This window comes from Medicago truncatula, chromosome 1 (genome assembly GCF_003473485.1).
Source record: "Medicago truncatula cultivar Jemalong A17 chromosome 1, MtrunA17r5.0-ANR, whole genome shotgun sequence".
Taxonomy (NCBI): domain Eukaryota; kingdom Viridiplantae; phylum Streptophyta; class Magnoliopsida; order Fabales; family Fabaceae; genus Medicago; species Medicago truncatula.
In genome coordinates, this window is record NC_053042.1 from 16,002,960 (window position 1) to 16,025,795 (window position 22,836).

Below are 22,836 nucleotides of genomic sequence, written 5' to 3' on the forward strand. Positions count from 1 at the left end.
ATTTATTCAATAACCAATTATTTTTTTGCGGGAAGGATCCGTTTCCAATATTTCAAAGTCAATGGCTTTGTCACACTCATTACCACTACTGAAAAAAATTTCTTCATTTTGATTCAGTTAAACAACAAACAATATACCAGTCAAATATATTTTGAAGAGTAAGTGAGAAATATGAACCAAACCCAATTGTAGTGAGTGTTTGGGTATATATTGGATTTTTGTCAAAATGAAATTAACCTATATGAACAAAACCCAATATATGTCACATATTTCTTCCTTTTTATCGATCATTTGTTGTCCTTTATTTTATTGTCTTAGCTCAACTTGACTATGCGTGCTAGTTTGTAGTTTTCATAAGATGGTAAAGTTACGTCTCATAGCCTAATGCTCGGTGAAATGAAACTAAGGCCTAATGACAATGGATGAACATAAAACCACAAAATCAATGTTTCTATTTTTAAAGTACCATGATTCAATATTTCAAAACGTAAAGCCACGTAAATTTTACAAAGTTTCAATAGTAATGTACTAAAACCTAAAACCACAAATCAATGTTTAAATAGTAGTGTACCAAAACCTAAAACCACAAATCAATATTTCAATTAAATTACCTTTCGGAGGTGGCTGATGGTGGTACTGGACTGGGGAAACAAGAAACAACCAACATGAAGGAGATGATGTGAAGAAAGTGATGGAAAAAGAAAGAAATCTGAGAGGGAGAGGTGAGGCCGTGATGAGAGGAAAGGAAACAAAGAAAGAAAACATGTAGTGTGTTTTGGAATTGGTAAGGGAAAGTTAGGGTATTAATATTGTATTTGGCTAGGTTTGGTGTATTTTAGATTAAAAATATCAAAATTTGGCTAGGTTGGTGTGACTATTGCCACACCCAGCCTTAAGTAGGTCCGCCCTTGCTCTCAATTTAACTAAGTTATGAAAGACTTATGGGAGTAAGATCAAAAAAATCTCAGAAAGAATGTGTGAAGTTGTAAATCGTCTAACATTTGGTGAAAATATGTTCATTGATTTAGAGAAAATTGATCTTACATAACAAAAATGTTTTGCATCAGCAAATAAAATATTAGGTTAAATGGTGTCTATACCCCACCATTTGAATGGATTTTGGTTTACCCCCATGTAATTTTTTTTTTTTGGATTCCAACTTTGTAATTTGAAAATTCTTTGATTTTGAACCTTCTGGACATCAAATTTCAAAACTTAAGGTACTTTCGCCTTCTGACTTCTATAATTTGAGCAAATTTAGTTTACCTCTTGACACATAATCTATTTTGTACAATCAAAATTCACGAAGATGTAAAACCAACTAATGTTCAAATCACAAGGTTGGTATCCAACATTTCTTTATAGGGGATAAACCAAACTTGCTCAAATGGGAGGGATCAAACACTATTTAACCCAAAATATTTATTTTGGTGTTTTGATGATGTTAACTAGCACTACAAGAATTCATTGTTTTAGCAACAACTATTTACTGCTGATTTGAGTCCCACACAAATATGTTGCGGCAATTTATGCATTTGCGGCGAAAATAACCCCATACAAATGTTTTTCAATTTAAAATAAATGAAAAATAGCTGCGGCGGAATTTTAGCTTTTGCAGCATAAAGAAAAGCCAACGCTACTCCAAGGAAAAATATTTGAAATTTGAATTTTGTGGCAGAAAATTGGCCTCAAACCTGACAAAAAAAAAGGGTGGATTTAGGCCCACACCAAATTTGGGCACCAATTTTACATTCTAAATTTTGTGGCGGACAAAAACTGCCGCAAATTTGATCAGAAAAGGCTTTTGTGTCGGAATCAGGCCTACGCAAATTCTTGACGCCAATTTTGAAATTTGAATTTTACGGTAGAGAGGCCGCTGCTAAGACCGAACATATTTTAAAGTTTTGATCCTTGTACAACTTTTTTTTTTTAAAGAATGATCCTTGTACAACTTCTATATTATTGCTAAGGCAATGCTAATACATAACTTTCTTTTGCATAAATAAAAATGTTAGTGTAGCACATCCTACTATATGTAAACAATATGTTTTTTAACAAAAAAAAAAATTGGTAAAAAAAACAAATAAAATTATGTCACCATGACACCGTCGAACATAACATACATACACTCAATCAATCTGTTTATCCTACTCTATAGATTATACATGTGATGTTCTGTCAAGTGCCGAATGTGTGATAGACATATTGTACGGTAATCTTCACAACAATCTTTTTGACGTTATATGTGTATCTTTTCTTATCCTATAATTAAGATCAAGTCCTTTTTGTCTGCAGCTTGTAATCTTTTCTAACCAAAATATCTCACCAAAAAATTGGACTCCAATACTTTGTTGGCGCTCTTCTCAAAATAGTAATGATAGTTGTAAATAATATTTGTGACAATTTTTAAGACAACATATTTTCTCTCTTTTTATTGGTCAAAACTATAAAGAGGAAAAATGAAGAAAGAGAGTAAAAGTAAAATGTTAGCATGGAAAAGAATGTTGTCATAAAATTGTTATTGTTATGCAAATGTTATTTCTCTTCTCAAAATTTCCTCACAACAACATTTTGAAATTTAAATATGGTTTTATCTAAAAAGTGCCTATTTTGAAAAATATTTTGTTAATATTTTTATAACTTAGACTTTGTTTTTAAGGATTGTCTAATATGAACTCAACCTATCGGTAGACCATAATATTTATTAATTAATTTAATAATATATTATTTTATCTATTTTTTATACAATTAAATGTAGATATGAAAGCCCTACTACATAGCAAAGATATCACATCATATGATTGAGGGGAAGTGACTCATGGTGTGCTTGTTGTTTAAAGGAAAAGCTTAGAAACCGGAACAATGAATGAATGTCTTGATAGACATATGAATTGATTGTTTTATTATTAATTGAGTTACTTTTATTTTTTATTGGAACATTTTCGCACTTGATGTAACTTCAAAAGGAATTACACTATTTATTTTTCGGTGTTGCATTATGTTTTTTGGTTTTCTTTGGAAATTGAAACATCTGTGCTTAGTGATTTTCACTAAGAGTTAGACTAATTTTACGGAATCTTTGCTCATTTTATATAATCTATTATTTGTTGTTGTTGCTTTATGTTTTGGAACTTTTGAATGTTTGTTGTTTTTGTTGAAATTAATTGTAAGTTTGGTTATACAATTGGAATGGAATATGATATTAACATGCAAGAAGTAATAAAAGAAAAAAAGATCCTAGACTGATATGATAATGAAGATGATATGATATACTGGTTGAAGGTTTGAACAAAGGTAAAAAAAATGTGACAATGGATAATTCAAGACAGACACTTTAAAAATGACCAAGACAAATTTGGTGAAAAAGTTTCCTAGATTTGGAACTAAGGCGAATTCATAAATTGAATTTGAAACTAAGATCATAAGGTTAATTTATGCAATAATTTATGATATGGTTGATCGAAGTGGATTTGGTTGGGATGAAGAGAGAAAAATGATTTAGATTGAAAATTATGAAGTGTGGAAAGATTATGTAAAGGTTAGTGTTCAATAAATTTATTTTCTTGATAGTTTATTTAGTGTTCAATTATAGTTGTTTATGCTTTCTATTTTTGCTTATTCTTTTAGTTTGATTTGTTGATTGTGTGCATGTGTGTGTAGAGTCTTCCAAACATAAGATTTTAGGTATGGTCCAATTTCATTTGTTGATTATCTTGCTAATTCTTTTGAAAATGATTGTGCAACTGGTAAAAGAGTTGTTCACTTGCTGATAGCGTTGAAGAGATAGATAAAGAATGGGAAGAACAAAACAATAACGAGGAGATTGAAGTAGAAATTACCCGGTCACCTTTTCTTAAACAATCACAAGGAATAAGTATGAATGACCCTATGGAAACTTAACCAAAAAAATAAATAAATATATGAGCGAATATACTTGCTCATAGTCTGGGGCAGACTCAAACATAAACTATATGTGAGGCTAATTTTAATTTGTTCAATAACAAATTATTTTTTGCGGGAATGATCCGTTTCCAATATTTCAAAGTCAATGGCTTTGTAACACTCATTACCATTACTGGAAAAAATTTCTTCATTCTGATTCGGTTAAACAACAAACTATATATCAGTCAAATTTATTTTGAAGAGTAAGTAAGAAATATAAACCAAAAGAAATTGTACTGAATGCTTGGGTATATACTGAATTTTTGAAAAATGAAATCAACCTATCTGAACAAAACCCAATATATTTCACACATTTTTTCCTTTTTATCGATAATTTGTTGTCCTCTATTTTATTGTCTTAGTTTAAGTTGACTATGCGTGCTAGTTTGTAGCTTTCATAAGACGGTAAAGTTACGTCTCATAGCCTAATGCCCGGTGAAATGAAACTAAGGCCTAATGATAATGGATGAACATAAAACCACAAAATCAATGTTTCAATTTCAAAGTATCTTGATTCAATATTTCAAAATCTAAAGCCACATAAATTTTAATAAGTTTCAAAAATAATTTACCAAAACCTAAAACCACAAATCAATGTTTCAATAGTAATGTACCAAAACCTAAAATCACAAATCAATATTTCAATAGTAGTGTACCAAAACCTAAAATCACAAATCAATATTTCAATTAAATTACCAATTGGAGGTGGTTGGTGGTGGTACTGGACTGGGGAAACAAGAAACAACCAACATGAAGGAGATGTTGTGAGGAAAGTGAGGGAAAAATGGAAAAAAGAAGGGGGAAAAAGAAAGAAAACGTGTAGTGTGTTTTGGAATTGGTAAGGGAAAGTTAGGTATTAATATTGCCACGCCCAACCTCAAGCAGGTCCGTCCCTGCTCCCAATTTAACTAAGTTATGAAAGACTTATGGGAGTAAGATCAAAAAAATCTCAGAAAGAATGTGCGAAGTTGTAAACCATCTAACACTTGGTGAAAATATGTTAAATGATTTAAAGATAATTGATCTAACATAAAAAAAATGTTTTGCATCAACAAATAAAATATTATGTTAAATGGTGTTTATACCCCCACCATTTGAATAGATTTTGGTTTACCCCATGTAAAAAAAATTTTTGATTTCAAGTTTGTAATCTGAAGATTCTTTGGTTTTGAACCTCCGTGACATTAAATTTCAAAACTTAAGGTACTCTTGCTTTCTGGCTTCTATAATTTGAGCAAATTTGGTTTACCTCCTGACACATCATCTATTTTGTACAATCAAAATTCCCGAAGGTGTAAAACCAAAAATCTTCAAATTCACAAGATTGGTATCAAACATTTTTTCATAGAGGATATAACAAACTTGCTCATATGGCAGAGAGCAAATACTATTTAACCCAAAATATTATTTTGATGATGTTAACTAACACTATTTAACCCAAAATATTATTTTGGTATTTTGATGATGTTAACTAGCACTACAAGAATTCATTGTTTTAGCAGCAACCATCTACTGCTAATTTGAGTCCCACACAAATGTTTTTCTATTTAAAATAAATAAAAAACAGTTGCAGTGGAATTTTAGCTTTTGCAACGGAAAGAAAAGACGACGCTAATCTAAAGGGGAAATTTTTTTTTGAAATATGAATTTTGCGGCGGGAAAACGGTATTTACAACGAATTCTGGCCCACACAAATTATGGGTGCCAATTTTAAAATTTGTATTTTGCGGTAGAGAGACAGCTGCTAAGACCCAACATCATGTTTTTTTTACGTTGGATTTTGCGTCGGTCCAAAGATCGCGACAAATGGCATATAATTTTTTTTTTTTAATTTCTGGGTTAGTTTTTGTATCGGACCTTAGGCCGCCTCAAATATGCAACATTCATATTTTTTCCCCAAATATATATTCTTTCACGTCTTCATCTTTCATTCATTCTTACCATACTTCTTCTCTATGCAACTTCTATACTTATACTATAAAATAGAAGTTAATATATTTATTTATTTAATATTTACTTTACTATAAAATTGTTTTATCAACTTTAACATATTATTTTATAGCATTAATTATTAATGACATTTTAATTTGTAATTGTACTTTTCGAAATCTTTTTGTAATATTTTATTTGATGACATTAATTTGAAATTATTATATATATTTGACTTAATAACAGATTTCGCCTCGCTAAGAAAAAAAACTACACAACCGCCCCCTAAGTTTTGCAACTGGAGCAGTTTTGGCCCCCAAAGCCAATTTTTGGTAAAAAAAAACAATAAAAAAATAACACGTGGAACCTCACTTAGGGTGTCTCGTTAACGTAGATCGAGTCAAAATTGGTCTTGAGGGCCAAAATCGCCACATATGCAAAACTTTGGGGGCGATTTTGTAGTTTTTTTTCTTCTTAGGGGACCAAAATCACAACTTTGGAAAAGTTAGGGGCTTAAAACTGCTATTAAACCTATATATTTTATGTTGGCATTTATAATTAAATTTTCCTTTTTACATTTGTTTCTTATTAATATAAAATTAAATATATATGTCTGATTTTTATTATAAAAACATATTTCTTGAATTTTTCTTATGCATTTGCGGCGGAAAAAAACCAACGCAAATGCGCGTGCGCACACATGCATACATATTCATGCATATATATATATATATATATATATATATATATATATAGGATCCGTTGACATCAGGTGTAAGTGAATTGACTTACATCAAATCTGAACCGTCAAATCTTTTTAATTCAAAGGTTCATATTATCCGAACAAAACAAAAATATTGAAGGATCACACCTGATAACAAAAAAAGACCCTTTCCTTTGTTTCGTTTCTTTCCGATTTATTCTTCAACAGTCGCTAGTTGTCTTTCAATTTGCCCTCTGTTTTAAACAATTCATGGTTCAGATTTTGTAACCTATAACAATTTGTGGCTATAACTCAAATTCTTCAATAGTTAATTAAATAATCATGCTGCAATTTTGAGCTGAAAAATATATGTAAAAGACGAAAATGCTTTTTAACTATCGAAGTTTGGAACCGGCTACAGTTAACTATTGAAGTTCCTTCAACAGTTAACTGTCGACGAAAAAACAAAAAAAAAAATCTCGGCACTTAAGTGTCGAAGAACTCATAATTTTTTTTTCAACAAAAAGTTCTATAATAACAACAGGAAGAGATCAAGTAAAATTAAGCAAACGTTTAGCAGAATCTAATGTATTAACTAGAAGCATAGTAACTGTCATAGGTCCAACCCCACGGGTACAGGAGTAATAACATATGCCACCTTTATGACTTCTTCAAAGAACCTCTGACACTTGAATAAAAAATTGATGAGTTGCTCGACACTTAAGTACGGAGATTTTTATTTTTATTTTTTCGTTGGCAGTTAACTGCCGAAGGAACGAGAGTTAACTGCAGCCGGTTCCAAACATCGGTAGTTAACTGCCGCATGAGCATTTTCGTCATTTATATGTGTTTTTCAGCCCTATCATATGTGTCAACAGCAATTCTCCTACAATTTTGTGTGAGGTAATTATAATATAGGATTTGCTACAGTACACCCACTTATTATTTTAGAAGGTGTATTATAGCAACATACATCTTAAAGGTGTGTTCTAGCGTCATTTATTAACTTTTTAGTTATAACTTGTTAAAACACTCCCACATAAAAAAATAGTGGGTGTGTTCTAGCAAATCCCTATATATATATATATACTCTCTCCGTTCCTTTTTAAGTGTCATTTTTGGAGAAATATTTTGTTCCTATTTAACTGTCACTTTCAAAGTTCAATGCAACAATAAATGTTGTTTTACCAACATTACCCTTAGTTATTTATTACGGAGAGAGAAATATATGAAATAAAATATTAAATGACTAAGACTATTATAGTAAAAGTATAAATTATTGTATAAGAAAAAATAACATTTATTGAGTGTCTTGGTTTGTGTAAAATATCAAAAAGTGATAGTTAAAAAGGTACGTAGATAGTATATGATCTTGCTAGAAGCCACCCATGAAGGTGTCTTTTAGCAACCCACACCTCAAAGTGTGATTTTCACTTGAGGAATGCTAGCAACACTCACTCTTTTATTGGATAAAATCAATGCATGTCCCACCACTTTATGCGGGTTTTATTTCCAAAATGTATGACACATTGATTTAACCCAATAATAGAGTGAGTGTTAGAGAGAGTGTCCAAAAGAGAGTGTCAAAAGTGTGATTTTCACTTGAGGAATGCTAGCAACACTGACTCTTTTACATTGATTTAGTTATAACTTTGCTAAAAGACACCTTCATAAAAATTAGTTGGTGTCTTTTAACAAATGCTTATAAAATAACTTGCTAAAAAACACCTTCTATGAAAGTGTCTTCTAGCAAAATCTATATATATATATATTGGAGCAAGTGGCAGTTAAAGTCAACAAGAAGAATGACTTTTGCAGCGGATGTTTGTCCCTTGCAAAAGCACATCGGAGTTTGGTGCGGATAATTCCGCACCAAACATTTGCAAGGTTTTTTATTGTTTTTTTTTTTTTTGCGTGGGCCTAATTCCACAGCAAAATTCACTTTGCATAGGCTTTTTTGCGTTTTGCGTATGAATTTACCCCACACGTTTTCCATGCATTCTTGTAGTATAGGCATTGCAATGGGGTAGGGTGGGGACGAGTTTTACCTTTTCGCTCATACCATACTCTCGTATACTTACCTTTTTACTAGTGGTGGGTATGGTTCGGTTCAGAATGAAATCTGAACCGAACTAAACTATTTGCTAAATTTAAAATAACTAAACCGGACCGAACTGTTATAATGGTTCGATTATATAGTTCAAAACTGAAACATAACTAATTTTTTAAAAAATCAAAATTTATTATTCCAAATCGAATAATTATTTTTAATTGAATTATTATTATTAATATTGTCGAAAAAAATATAAAAAACCAAACAAAACTGTTCCAAACCAAATTGATAAATCATGAACTGTACTGAACCGAACCGTTTTAGTTCAATGGTTCAATTTTTTTTTCTTTTTGGTTTGGTTCGGATTAGCATTTTAGTTTTTTGGTTTGGTTCAAATTTTTGGTTTTTTGCCCACCTCTACTTGTTACCCTACCCACACCGAACAAGGATGACAAATCGAGACAAGATCTCCTCACCGTAAATTTCATATATAAAAATACAAAAATAAAAATAAAAAATACTACTACTCTGCCATTGAAAACAGCATATTGATTAAAATTATCAAATTATTATCAATCAAATTGAAGATGTTTTGATAATGGAAATTCAACCTAGTTACTAATATCAAATTCTACAAATTATCTGCAATAATCCAATCGTAGTATTTTGTGTTGAGTAAAAAAGAAAAAAGTTCTCTAATCGAAAAGCATGTAAATGGTGCCTCTGCAATGTCCAAGATTCCAATGATTCATTAAAACTAGGCTAGAAATGACTCGAGTCGAATTAAATCTGTTTGAGCTCGACTCAACTCGTTAAGAATTGGCTCGATTCGAGTCTCGGTTCGAATTTGACACGAACTTTTTTTTCAGCTCATGTTCGGCTCGTTTAAAGTTCACGAACAGTTTGGTTCGACTCATTAGGTTCAATTCGTTTGTTCAAAGCGCATAACTTTAGGCATGGAAAGGAGTAAAGCCACTTGAACCACGTATCTCAAAAGTCAAAGAATTTAAATTTTTGACACATAAATATATTGGAATTTATACTAATTTTTAATGGACTCGATGAAGTTATTATTACACTTAGTAATTTTTGACCATGTGTTTCTCTTATTATAGATAATCGTATCCTCCATTTTCCATGCATGTTTCGATGCAGAACTATTTTAGTTTTGAAAACCTTAAAAACTACAACAACATTGTGCATAGCTTTGTCTATCAATTTTAATGTAGCTCATTTATATCCTATTATTGATAAGTGTTTGTCTTAGTTTTTAAAGTACTATATATATAATCCATTATCTAATGGTGTAACATCAATTATATATAAATTTTAAAATATTTTTTAAGTGTTATATATATATATATATATATATAATCGAGTCATCTCATGAACCAAAAGAGTCGAACTACATATAGCTTAAGTTCGGTTCAATTAGTTGACGAACTTAATTTTCAGCTCAAGTTCGGCTCATTTGGTACATGAACCAAGTTCGACGAATCAATTATTGAATTGAATTACAAACTCTAATTGAGTTGGTTCGGTTCATTGTCAGCCTTAATTAAAACTAAATAAATGAACTCAAAAACTTCAACAAGATCTATATCTGAAAGATTTATAACACTTTGTGTCAAGATCCAAATGTGGAAGCTTTATAACTTTTTGCCATGTCCCAAATGTACATTACAAGTTTTCTAGTTCAAGTCCAATACAACTTGGTTATTACTTTTATTTATGTCCTTAGTGGATATATAACATAAAAGGGTTAATACCTTTATAGTTTGGGAAGTATGTACTAAGAATATTCTGAATTAAGTTTGTTATACGAGAAAACCAAGGACCCCAAATTATTGCTTCTGCATCTTAGCTCATCTTTCACCAAGCACAAGAGCCACAACTTATGATTTGCTTGATATTATATTGAGTGGTATTTTTTTATTGCTTTTTTTGACAAAACTTGTATAATGCAGTTAACTTTATTGAGTTAACATAGGCTTTTTTTTTTATTGTGATGTTACTCCATCTAGTTTTGAATTGAAAAAAATGGTTGCACAATGGAAATCATGATGATTATATTCCTAATCAATTTATTTACATACAGCTTTCCAATAATTTAGATACAACCTTTACTTTATTTCTATGAAACAAAGGGATTATTAAAAATTGGGTTTTGATATTCAATAATTTAGACATTACTTTTTAGGGATTTATCTATTTATTTATAAAAAAGTAACAAAGTTGATTTGTCTTGTTTTTCATAAAATTAATCGTTTTAAAAACAGCTATAAAAAATACTATTTGTTTTTTAATATAAACTACTCAAAAATTATTATTTTTAAATAATATTATATTTAATAATAAAATTTATAGTGAATTATAATTTTTACTATATTGTGACTCATTGGAGTATGTTGGTGTGTGGATTGGGGTAACTTGGGTGTTTTGATCATTTTATCGTTGGATACTATTAATTTGGGTATTCTGAGTTTGTTCACAAATTCATCATTTATGTTTTTAATAGTGTTGAATATGTGGTTGTATTTGATATTTGAATGAATAAATATCAATTTGTTGTTGTAAAAGAAATATCATTGGTCTATTAAATCGTCAATTTATTTAAGAAAATATCAGATTACTTATTTAAATATGTTCCTACGAAGTACACTTTTAAACCGGCTAACATATCATATGAGTTTTAAAAGACCAAACTCAAAGGCTAAAAAATAAATCTATGACAAGCTACCTTGCAACATAAAAGATATCCACCAGCAGTAGGAGTCTACCATCAACCTAAAAATTAATTATAAGTGATGATCGATTAAATCGTTTTGAAAATTTACAACTTCAAATGGCAAGGCACAAAATTGGGATGGTAAAACGGATTGCATTTATTGTGTTTGAGTTAGGGTTTCTCAAAGAATCGATTCATTTAGCATGATGTTGCAAAAATAAGTTAAATTTAATTATTGTTTTTTTAAAAATTAATTTTTTTGGTGGATTTTCCCTACTTAATCGATCTCTTCCAACTAGTTTTTTCTTCTTCTTCTTCTTTCTAATCCATTCTAAAATAGAATGGAATGGATTGAAAATATCATGTAACTTTTTTTTTTTGGAGGATCAATCCACCCAACCCATTTAACAAGTAGTGGTACCAAGCTCTCAATGTATAGAAACCATGAACGTGTACATATTCTTCACCATTCATACACCAAATTTTCCAACAACAAATAAGAATTTAGAGTAGACTTAAGAGAGTCTTGGAATATTGAAGAGTTGTTGTGTACAGTGCAAGAGACAAAGGATGTTTTAGTGGGACTGTAATTGTGGATACAATTTATTTAACACTTCTTATTTTTAGTGTGGATGACGTTGGATTGAAATTATGTTTGTTTCCACTAAGACAATATCATATCTTCCCCAAAAAAATACATTTCTTTGTGTTAATGGGATTGTGTAGAAATGGCCTTTGGTGAAGGTGAAGTTTAAGGACAAAAATTGCCCATTACTTAGGGACTGAAAAATTGCTTAGTGGGTGGGGGCACTGTGGAAATGTCAGTGTGTTTAAGAACATTAACTTAAGTAAGGTCAATGTCCTTGTGGAAATGTCAGTGTATTTATGGATACAAACCATAGAGTAATTGGAGAATCTTCTTTGTATTTTAATTTCAATATAAATTGTCCTTCTGTTTTGGAATAATGATCATTGATAAGACCTATGCTCACATAGATAAGGTTCATGAATAGGGTTTAATCCTCTAAAAAAATGATTAGGGTTTCCATTTCTCTTAATATTCCCTTTATATTTGTACGGTTTTGGCCAACCATATATTATAGAATATAGATGGCTAGTAGTGGCTACAACATTCTATGGAAATCAGTATGTTATATAATATATATATTTGAATCCCTATCATATTCAACATCTTGTAGTAAAACTACATCTTTGTCTTTTATTTTCTTTTCAGATATGGTATTTGAAACACAATTTTGGGACACAAATAAACAAACCCGCCTCAAATTTAACAGAGAAAAATCGATTCAATAAGACGCGGGTGCAGGAAAACCTGGTTTTTTTAGTATAGGGACGGACCGGGCCATGTGACACTTATACCATCCCCACATCCACCGCCCCAAAACACAAATGCAAATAACATATCACATATGTATTGTTTTAAGGATATTGTTTAATTAACAAATGTTTTAAGGATATTGTTTAAGGAATTAAAAAAATAATAAAGTTTTCATGATTTTTAACTCTCTTTGTTTTTAATTAAAAAACACATTTTAAAGAGATTTTTCATTCCTTTCTTTTCCTTTTCCACTTCAAAACATTATTTAATTTCTAGTGCAAAGAAATCTTAAACCTAGAGCTGATATGGAGCATACCAAATAAAGCTAAGTCTATATATTTTTCAACAAAATTGACCCCTTGGGCTTGTTTTCTTCCCCCTCTATACATCCATGACAAGATGGCTCTATCCTTTCATCAGAGTCATGTTAGCAAATATTGTCTCACTTAATTAATTTTATAAGATAAGAAGTTTACTTTAAATTATCCTAAGTATATAATTAGTGCTCACTTTCAACATTGGAGCAGATCATTGTCAATCTGTATTGCAATATAAGAAAGAAGTTCTCTTTCTATAAGCCACATTTTAAATCAAGTATATATACTTTATTATTAATCAAAACAATACATTGCATTTCCCACTTAGCAACTCATTTCGTTCCCCTTTTCTCTCAATTTAATATATATACCATCATGTATATTCCTTTGTCATTAGCACATGTTTCATTTAATTTCTTCTATATGCATGGTTATTGGCTAACATATCGCATGGTATTATCCTATACAACTAAAATTGGACAATTAAGGAAGTGGGTTAGATGAGATGGCATTTGATTTTTTTACTTATATAACCATCTCCTTTTTCTCATATCTTCTTTGATACTTGTTTATTTATTATTAAAGATGATAAATCAAATACGTGTTTTGTTCTAAATGTACACGTAATATATTCATGCATTTGATGTAGATCCCTACGTGCAATTTTTGTAAAATTAGACACGTAAATTATAGCAGCTAGCTAATCATGAGCCCTATATGTATAAACTAAAGCTTGATTACATCATATATGTGTGATACCCGTGGTTGAATGAATCAGCAGATTGAACACCATATAAGTGGAAGGATCAATATATCTAATGTGAAGATTTGACCAAATGTTATTGACTTCTTGTACTAAAAGTTTTTTTTTATTTTTTTTTCTTCAGTATGTGTCTCGTTATGTTGAGTGTCAACGATGGTGTAAGTCAATATGGATGAGAAAGCTTTTGTTCAATGTGAAGCAATCTTGAATGAATGAATGAACTTGCACTTAACGTGAAGATTGTTGGTGTGTCAAGTATGATTACAAGTCTTCGTTGAATTATAAACAATTAATATTGAATATCATATACTTGAGAGAGCTTCAAGTCGGTTTGTGTTTGTTCCAAGTTCAATGCGATAATTATCTATCGGGCTTCCCAAACATGTCAAAATTGTGCAAAGTTGAAGGAAAATTTAACTAAATTAACTAATATTACTGTTGGTTGAAAATAAACATATTTAAGAAATCCCACATTGTTTAGAATTTAAAATAAGTATAGGGAGGCTCATTCATATATATAGTGCTTCTTTTATTTTTAAGTAAGAGCTAAGAGTGAGACAGATTAGGGTTTACCAAAAGAGGGGATCCTTAGGAAATCAAAGATTAAAAGTTGGTTTATTTTAGGATAAAAACTAGGGTTGGTATAAATCATCAAGTCTGTTGACCATGAGAAGAAATTCAAAAAAAAAGGGTAGAAATTTAGGCCAAACGGGATGAACAAATATTGTCGTGTTTCTTTTGATTTTGGTTGCTGCTAATTTTACTCCACACATAAAAGTTTAATGTGATTTTTAATGGAACTTACAATAGTTACTATATATGGATAAGATCCATATATTTTTTCATAAGGCTAGAACATCAAAACTTCATAGTTACAATGTGATTTAGATATGGATAATCTTCCAACAAATATAGCTCACTGTTTGGATGTGTGACATGTGGCAAAAATGAAAATCAAGTGCTGGGATTAAAAGGGTTGGAAAAATCACTTGTTGAATAAAAAAAAGGCAACGCGCGTTTCTTCACTCACGACCTTTCTTCTTCCTCTCACCATCACCATTTCCCTGCTTTCTCCCTCACCATCTCGTCGGCGCTGCCCCCGCCGCCCTTTCCGTCTATACAACAGCGACGCACTCTCCCTTCTTTTTCACAGGTATTGACTCTTTCACTAACTGTGAATCATTACAACAGGGACTGGTACAATATAATATTCTTATAACAACTGTTGATACAACATGGATTTAATAATCATATAATATCTATGTCAGTTCAAATCAATACAAACAACATGGATTGAAATCAATTAAGATGAGGAATAAACAAGAACTTTGGAGCATTAGAACGGCGGCAACGGCGGTGAAAATCGCGACATGTGGGTCTGAGTGTGAGTGGCCGAGTTAACGTGGAACAGAAGGGGGAAGGAGCCGCTGATTTATGGTCGGAATTCGGAAAGGGTGGCGGTGCCGGCGATTGAGGAAGAAACAGTGAAGGAAGAAGAAGGTGCGTGTGTGAGATAGACAAGAAAAGCGCGTTGCCTTTTTTGATTCAACAAGTGATTTTTCCAACCCTTTTAATCCCATCACTTGATTTTCATTTTTGCCACATGTCACACATCCAAACAGTGAAAAGGAGTAAATGGAGCCTTCTTAAATGGAGCAAAGATGGACTCATAAAAATGGTGTACATAGACGAGTTAAGATCTTCAATTTTTATTCTCTCCATTTGTTCCATTACCAATGTTTTGGTGTATAAATATTCAATTTTATTTTTATTCTAGAAATGTGTGCATTTATATTATTTATTTATTTCAAAGTCCTCGTGATCTTAACTCAGTTGGTTGGAACAATGCATAAAATATGCAAGGTCCGGGGTTCAAACCCCAGCCACTACCCAATTTTTTTTTTTTTTATTTCAAAACTATAAAAGTGAATATTTCCATTTTATCTAAGAAATGGAGAGCATTTTAACCCCGTAAAAATGGAGAGGATCTTACTCAATAATATTGGCCCCTAAATTAGTCAAGACTGTCATAATCTACATGTGTAAAATGTAGCCGTAAAAGTGACTTAAGGTTCAAAATTGGGCGACTGCTTATTCTCACCAAATACCTACATTAGATTTAGAGTATATATTATTTAATGATAGATTATCGCATACTTTATAGTGTATTCCTAGTATGATTCCTTTTTATCTAAAGAAGAGATATCTAACAATTGACGTCTCAATAATATGTTTTTAAGCGTGCTATCTGAGTACAAATCTTATTTATTTCTATACGGTGGTGGCTTAAAGTTTAATTCTTCTTCTTCTCGTAGTTGAAGTTGTCAACGTGCATGTTAATCTTTAAATACACAATTATATGGTGGAAGACTTCGTATAACAATAACTTTACATTGTATATATCCGTAGGGCCTAGATAAACGGTAATACCAACATTGTTAAACAGATATCTTATGTGGTGTTTTGGATTCGAACATAAAATCTTCCATTTTGTATGTGTGGATATACTAGTGTTTGTCATTTTGTCTACGTAAAAAAAAAGAAAAACTTACATTGTTTATTTATTGTTTTGAATTCGATGAAAATCACACCTAAAATATTTGATGTGTGAAGCAAATAATAATCAAGCAATCAAAACAAAGTGTATCGAAGTTATAAACACAAACAAAAGTATAACACAGCGAGAGAAAAGAAAGAGAGAACACAACAAAATTTGTTTACACAGTTCAGTCTAAAACTGACCTAGTCTCGGGGAGAGAGCAGCCATCCGTTCCACTATAATGATGAGTAGCTTTACGAGAGAGATATCAATGGGTTACAAGAATAAGTCTCCCGCCTAATTCTACCCAAAGTCTCAATCTCTTCCCGTGACCAAGAGACTCAATCCTAATAGTGTTTCCCAAGGTGAATCAACCCCAACCCTAGTGTTTGTTGCCAAGAGCAAACTTTATACAAACCCTACTTTTGTGCTGCCTCCCAAACCCTAGTTTTCAGCCCCCTCTATCCCAATGTTTACATCTGCTACAAGGTCTGTATTTATAGTAAAAGTATCCCCTCAAAAAACTGGAACAAATCTGGCCCATAAAAATACGTTTAAAAAATATGCTGTTACGACACATCGGTCGCCGAATTTGAACCTTCGGGCGCCGAAAATTCACGTACCAAAATGCTCCAAAACCAGGCAAAAATCGGCCACCGAATTAGACAGCGTCAGAACTCCAATTTCTTCAATTTTAAGTTACTTTCACAACATTTATAAATAATAAAAGTGATTTAGTATAGGTAAAAAAAAGATTTACTTCATATAGATAATTTTTACAGTCAATCAATCAATCACAATGTTTGATCATTATAAAATTTAAATATCAGCTGTACCAAAAAAAATATAATTTTTTTTTATCATGTCTAACTTTAAAAGTTATATAAATAATGATTTGAATGACAATCTAAAACATTTTACATTAACAACGCCTCAAAAATATTATCTAATAACAATTGCACGCTACTAAATTTATAATTTACATGAGGTAACAAGAACTATAGCTCAAGATGAGGTGGAAAAGTGTGTGAAGAAACAATAGTGTTAGCTAGATTTGGGAAAACAAATGGTGTTCATTATTAATACGGAAATACTAAATCACAAGATGTTATGATTTCATATGGGAGTTAATCTTTTGCTAAATTTTGAGAGCAATCTTTACTTTTTGAAATTGAAGATTTTGGACAATGTATCTCTTTCTTTCTTGAAGGATACACTTTTCACTTCTTCAAATCAAATTTCTTAACCACATCATGTTTATAGTGGGAAATAGATTCTTTACATTTACCATGTGACACAACTTTTAGTTGTCCAATTTTAATTCAATTGTCAAGATTGTTTAGTGCATGCAACTATGTATTTATTTTAACAGAAAAAAAAAAAATTATTGAAGGAAAATATACATATTTTTTTTGGTAGTCGGGGTTTGAACCCCAAACCTTACATATATTATGTATTATCACTATCAACCGAGTTAAGTTCATGATGACTTATTGAAGAAAATTATAAATACAAGGCTACAAGCCGCACTAAATTCAAATACCGACAAAAAATACAAGTAGTACTCCCTCATCCTAAAATAACCGAAAAACAAGGAATAAAAAATAACAAAGAAATCGCCAAAACATACAATCTAGAGGAAAAGAAAACCATTCATAAAACATACACCGAGTATAAAAACTTCTATCCAAAAATTAATTCCACGATACACTTTTTATATCATCAACCACATCCAAAGGATTTATAGCCTTACCGGTAAAAAAAATTCTCATTTTGCGCCTTCCAAATTAACCAAAGAGTCATACAACAATCCAACAAAGCCCCTTTCTCCCCTTTTTCTTTTCGGACCAAGAAAGAGAAAATCTCAAGCAATGTTGAAACTTTCATTGGGAGTACGATAACCACACCAATCCATTTAACAACGCAACTCCAAAACATCTTGAATCACATGCCTCTTCAAATGATCTTTTTTTTTTGTAGGAAGGCAGTTAAGAAGCAATTGCCGAGAAAAAACCAAAACTTTTGAAGGATCTTAACTCCCCTAATTCTTAACAAGAAGCTTACCCCTTGAATCATCAAAGGAGGGGGAAAATTTTGATTTGCAAAGATATAGGTAAATTGAGTTTACCAAAAAAAGGATCCATGAGCGTCAATTGAACCAAACTAATCAAATACATAAAATCCTTATAGATTTCTTCCTCTCAAATAAAGAAACGTCTGCTTGAAATAAAGTTCCAAACCCAACAATCGTCTTCTCTACTTTAAGCTGGAAATTCAGCACGGAATGTTTTGATTGATCACTAATTTAAGCATGGATGATGGATGAATTATAATTTGGGATGTGCATAAAAGTTGTAATTAATTGAATTAGATTTCTAAATTTTCAACAATCAAATTGATTGGATGAGTACAACTCAAGAAATGATATGACTACCGCCACACATAGGTCATTAACGAAATCCAAAAGCGCGGCAAAAACATTCAAATGTGCAATACAAGATTACTAATACTTATTTCTAGGTTTGTAAAAAAAAATAAGTACTTATTTCTAGGTGTTATAAGACAATTCTCTAACAGATGCTTAAACTATAGTGGAATCACGAAGAGAGGGATGTTACATTTAAAATTCCTATTCCTCATAGTTAATTATTACTATCTTTTTTATTAAAGATGTTATGTTTTCACTAAAAGGCAAGGAAAATAATAGGTAAAGTTAAGTGATTCCAATCGAATTTTGATTCATATCTTCTTTGTTACACACCCACCCACCCAAAAGTCCTTTAGCCTACAGCCTTGTATTAAGTTTGGAGAGTGGAGACAGCAAGGCTATCCCAAAAACTTGGCTGTAAAAGAATGGGTAATAGTTCCTATTTTATTTCTTTGACCTCTAAGTTCTTACTATCCATATGTATGCAAATTGTTAAACAAAGCACTGCTTAATTAATTTCATTATCTTCGCATGTGCAGTTAGACGACCAATTAGTTTGCTAGTCATATAACAAGTCCCTTTAATCAAATAAATTGTGTCAACCTCTTCTCTTTTCTTTTGTTGTTATTTTAAATTAAAATTAATCATCGTGAGCATTGCTCAGTTGACAAGGATATATATTTTTTATATGCAAGGGTCGAGGTTCGAACCTCGGATACCCCATTTAAAGGAGAGTCAATACGATTTTATTCGACTAAAAAAATTAATCTTTAAAGTTATGCACGTAGATATTTGGTTCACACCAAAAAAGTTGTTTACATATAAAAGAAAATAAATAGATTTATTACTTTGATTGAATTATTTGTCTTTTTCTTATAATACTTACGTGGATAGAAAGAACTTGAGCAAGTAATTATTTATGAGACCACTAGAAAATGATATTTTGAGCTTGCCAACCCCACCCAAAATTAGCTAGTAAATATTCATTTTGATTATTAAATGTGTGCCACAATAGTCTTTTTAATGTGTCAAAACTACAAAAATGTGGTTTTCAATAGTAAATTTAATCCTTAAATGTGTCTTTCATTGATTAGTTTTGTCTTAAAACATGTCTTCATTAATCAATTTGGTCTATATATATAATTACCAATAAAGAAACTTAGGGATGTTTTTGCAAATTTTCAAATATTCAGATACTATAATTTTAATATATAAATTTTAATATAATTTGATGGGATTAAAATGACTCTTTATTACCAACATGGATCGATTCAAGTTGTAAGGGGCTTGGACCCCTTAAACATATGGTCAAGGGTTCGATCCCTGACTAATGTTTATGGGAAAAAAAATCATGTTAGGAGGGGTGAACTTATCTTGTGCGTCTCATAGATTCCCCGATGGATATTAATCATAGCTAAACGGCTGTGGAAATTTCGTAACAATATCATCGTAATAAAACAATGACTCTTTACTCAAAATCAAACAAGAGATATGTCACTTTTTACCCTAAGACCAAGTACATCTACATTGAGGCTGCTGATACTTGAAGAGCATAGTTTGAAGACTGAATATATGACTACAATAAGTACAAAACCATATCTTTCCCTTAAAGTCCTTAAGGTGTTCATAACTATCATCACATAAAATTATCTACTTTTCAAATGAAAATGACATTTTATATTCCACCATTACATTCCTCATAGGCAGTTTTAGTAAGCCAACTTGAGAGAAATAATCAGTTTCACACTTTTTAGTCTACTTGTCCAAGCAACATGGGAGCAAAAGCACACAATTAGAATCAATATCAATGGGATGTACCTCTTTGATTCCTTTTAATCCTATTAAGATGAAGATTTTGCCTGTTACTTTTCTCTCTAAATTGCCATCTAGGATGAGTACACTCTCAGATTCCAAGCAAACACCACCGGACCATTCCTAGTGTTTTTTTATTTATTTTATAAATGGCCATATACTTTGTAAAGTATAAAGATGAGTTACATAAAATAAGAACTAGATAATCTTAGGCTTATCTTTTTTCTTTTTTATAAATGTTAGTTGTTAAATTGTTAGGTTGTAGAGAGAATTTCTTAGGAGAGATTTTTTTAGGAATAGAGATTGAACCCTAGAACTCTTTCGTTATACTCATTTAACGTCTCAACTCATACCAATGAACTACATTTTTGGATATCTTTTGGCCTATCTAATATGTTTATGTGGACAGGGGTGAACAAATATACTTCCAAAACAAACTATAGTGGAATTTTATACTTCACACACGGTACTCATTTATTATTGGATAAAAATTGTAAAATATGCTTCATAGGATCCATGGATGAGGACCATATGTTTTTTATGTTTGTTACAGGACCATGTATATATTTGTTACTAAAGGTTTCATCATTGATATATAGGTTTTAATTTCTGGATTCAAGGTGGAATCAACCAAGTTGAATAATGCATAATTTATTATTGAAGGGCTCTCATTTGGGTGGGAAACATTGAATTTAATTTAATGTTTTTGACTAATGAGCAAAGGCCAAAGTTATTCAATCTTTTGAGTGGAGTTTGTATATAATAGTGATAAGGACATTACCATTAAGGCCAAACCAAAGTGGCCAATTAAAGAAAGTAATAAAATATAAAATAATAAAAATAAAAGGAGAAAAATGTACTAGAGATATTTGGTCTATTTTACTCTTATTTGATGAATGAATTATTATAATCAAACCTCTTAACCTAACTCCAAATTCCAATACATGCATTGCTCCCTTAAGGCATTAACCAAGAAAAAAAATGAATATTTCTTGGCTATAAAATATGTGATTTAAAATATTCAAGATTTGGAAAGTTCCTCCAATAATTTGATGTGAAATTGGGTGATGTCATGAAAATTATCAACTAACTTATAATCTGTCAATACACTGATTTAAAGCTCCACTATAAAGCTCATAGTGAACATTGAAATTATGACATCATATAAAATTATAAACATTTTATTTGCACCGATCAATAATAAAAAAATTCTCAAAAAAAAATAATAATTAAATAATTTGTACGGAAAGGTCAACGATATTTATATAATGGGACACTGTATCACATTATGAAGAGCTTTGAAAGAATAAAAATATACAGTTCTTCTTCCTTTACTCAAATTGTATATGAAACTAGAATTTAGTTTTCCTACTTGATTTAGTGGTTCATTATGAATCTGAGCTACCAAGTCACCATTAACTGGAAATTGACACCATTATGATTTTCATCATGATATATATATATATATATATATATATATATATATATATATATATATATATATTGATGATTTTCCATCACCAAATTAAGATTCACAAAGTTATCAAAATGTTGTTCAGTCTTGGGCAAAGGTGGTGTTTGGTTAGATTTTTATTTTAAAAAAAATATTATAAAAACAAAATCTTATTTTTGTTATTTATTAACTAGGAGTTCTTTTGATTTATTTATTCATTTATTTCTAGTGTGTTAGAAATAGGAAACGATGAAAATCAATTAGAAAAAATAAAACATTGTAACTAATACAAACGTTCATTCTTAAATACACGTCGTATTTTTATAATGTGCACCGTTCATCTTATTTACTTTCACCATATTTTTTTTACTAATATATAATTTTTTTTAAAATATCAAATTTTATTCACTCCATTCCTTTTTAATTGTCACTTTTTGACATTTTTTACAAACCAAATCAATCACTAAATTTATCCCTTTTCAATAATAGTCTGATTTATTTAATATCTTAATTCACTAAATTGACATGCGGTTGACTGCAACATATGAAAGAGTGGACTGAGCAAAATATGAGACCACCATAATCTGCAACATGCCCCATTCTATTTTATGCTGAGACTGAAACAATAATGTTTCATAAATTGACAACATTGAAAAATACATTCTCACAAATCGAAGCAAAAGGAGTATTTATGTGCCTGATACTAGATTTCCTAGCCTCAACCTCAAGAACTGATTTTGGTGAAAGAGGAGCACCGCTTTGCAGTGGAAAATATCTAAAGTGTTGTAAATAACTTACTCATCCACTCATGTTTATAAAACAAAGCACTG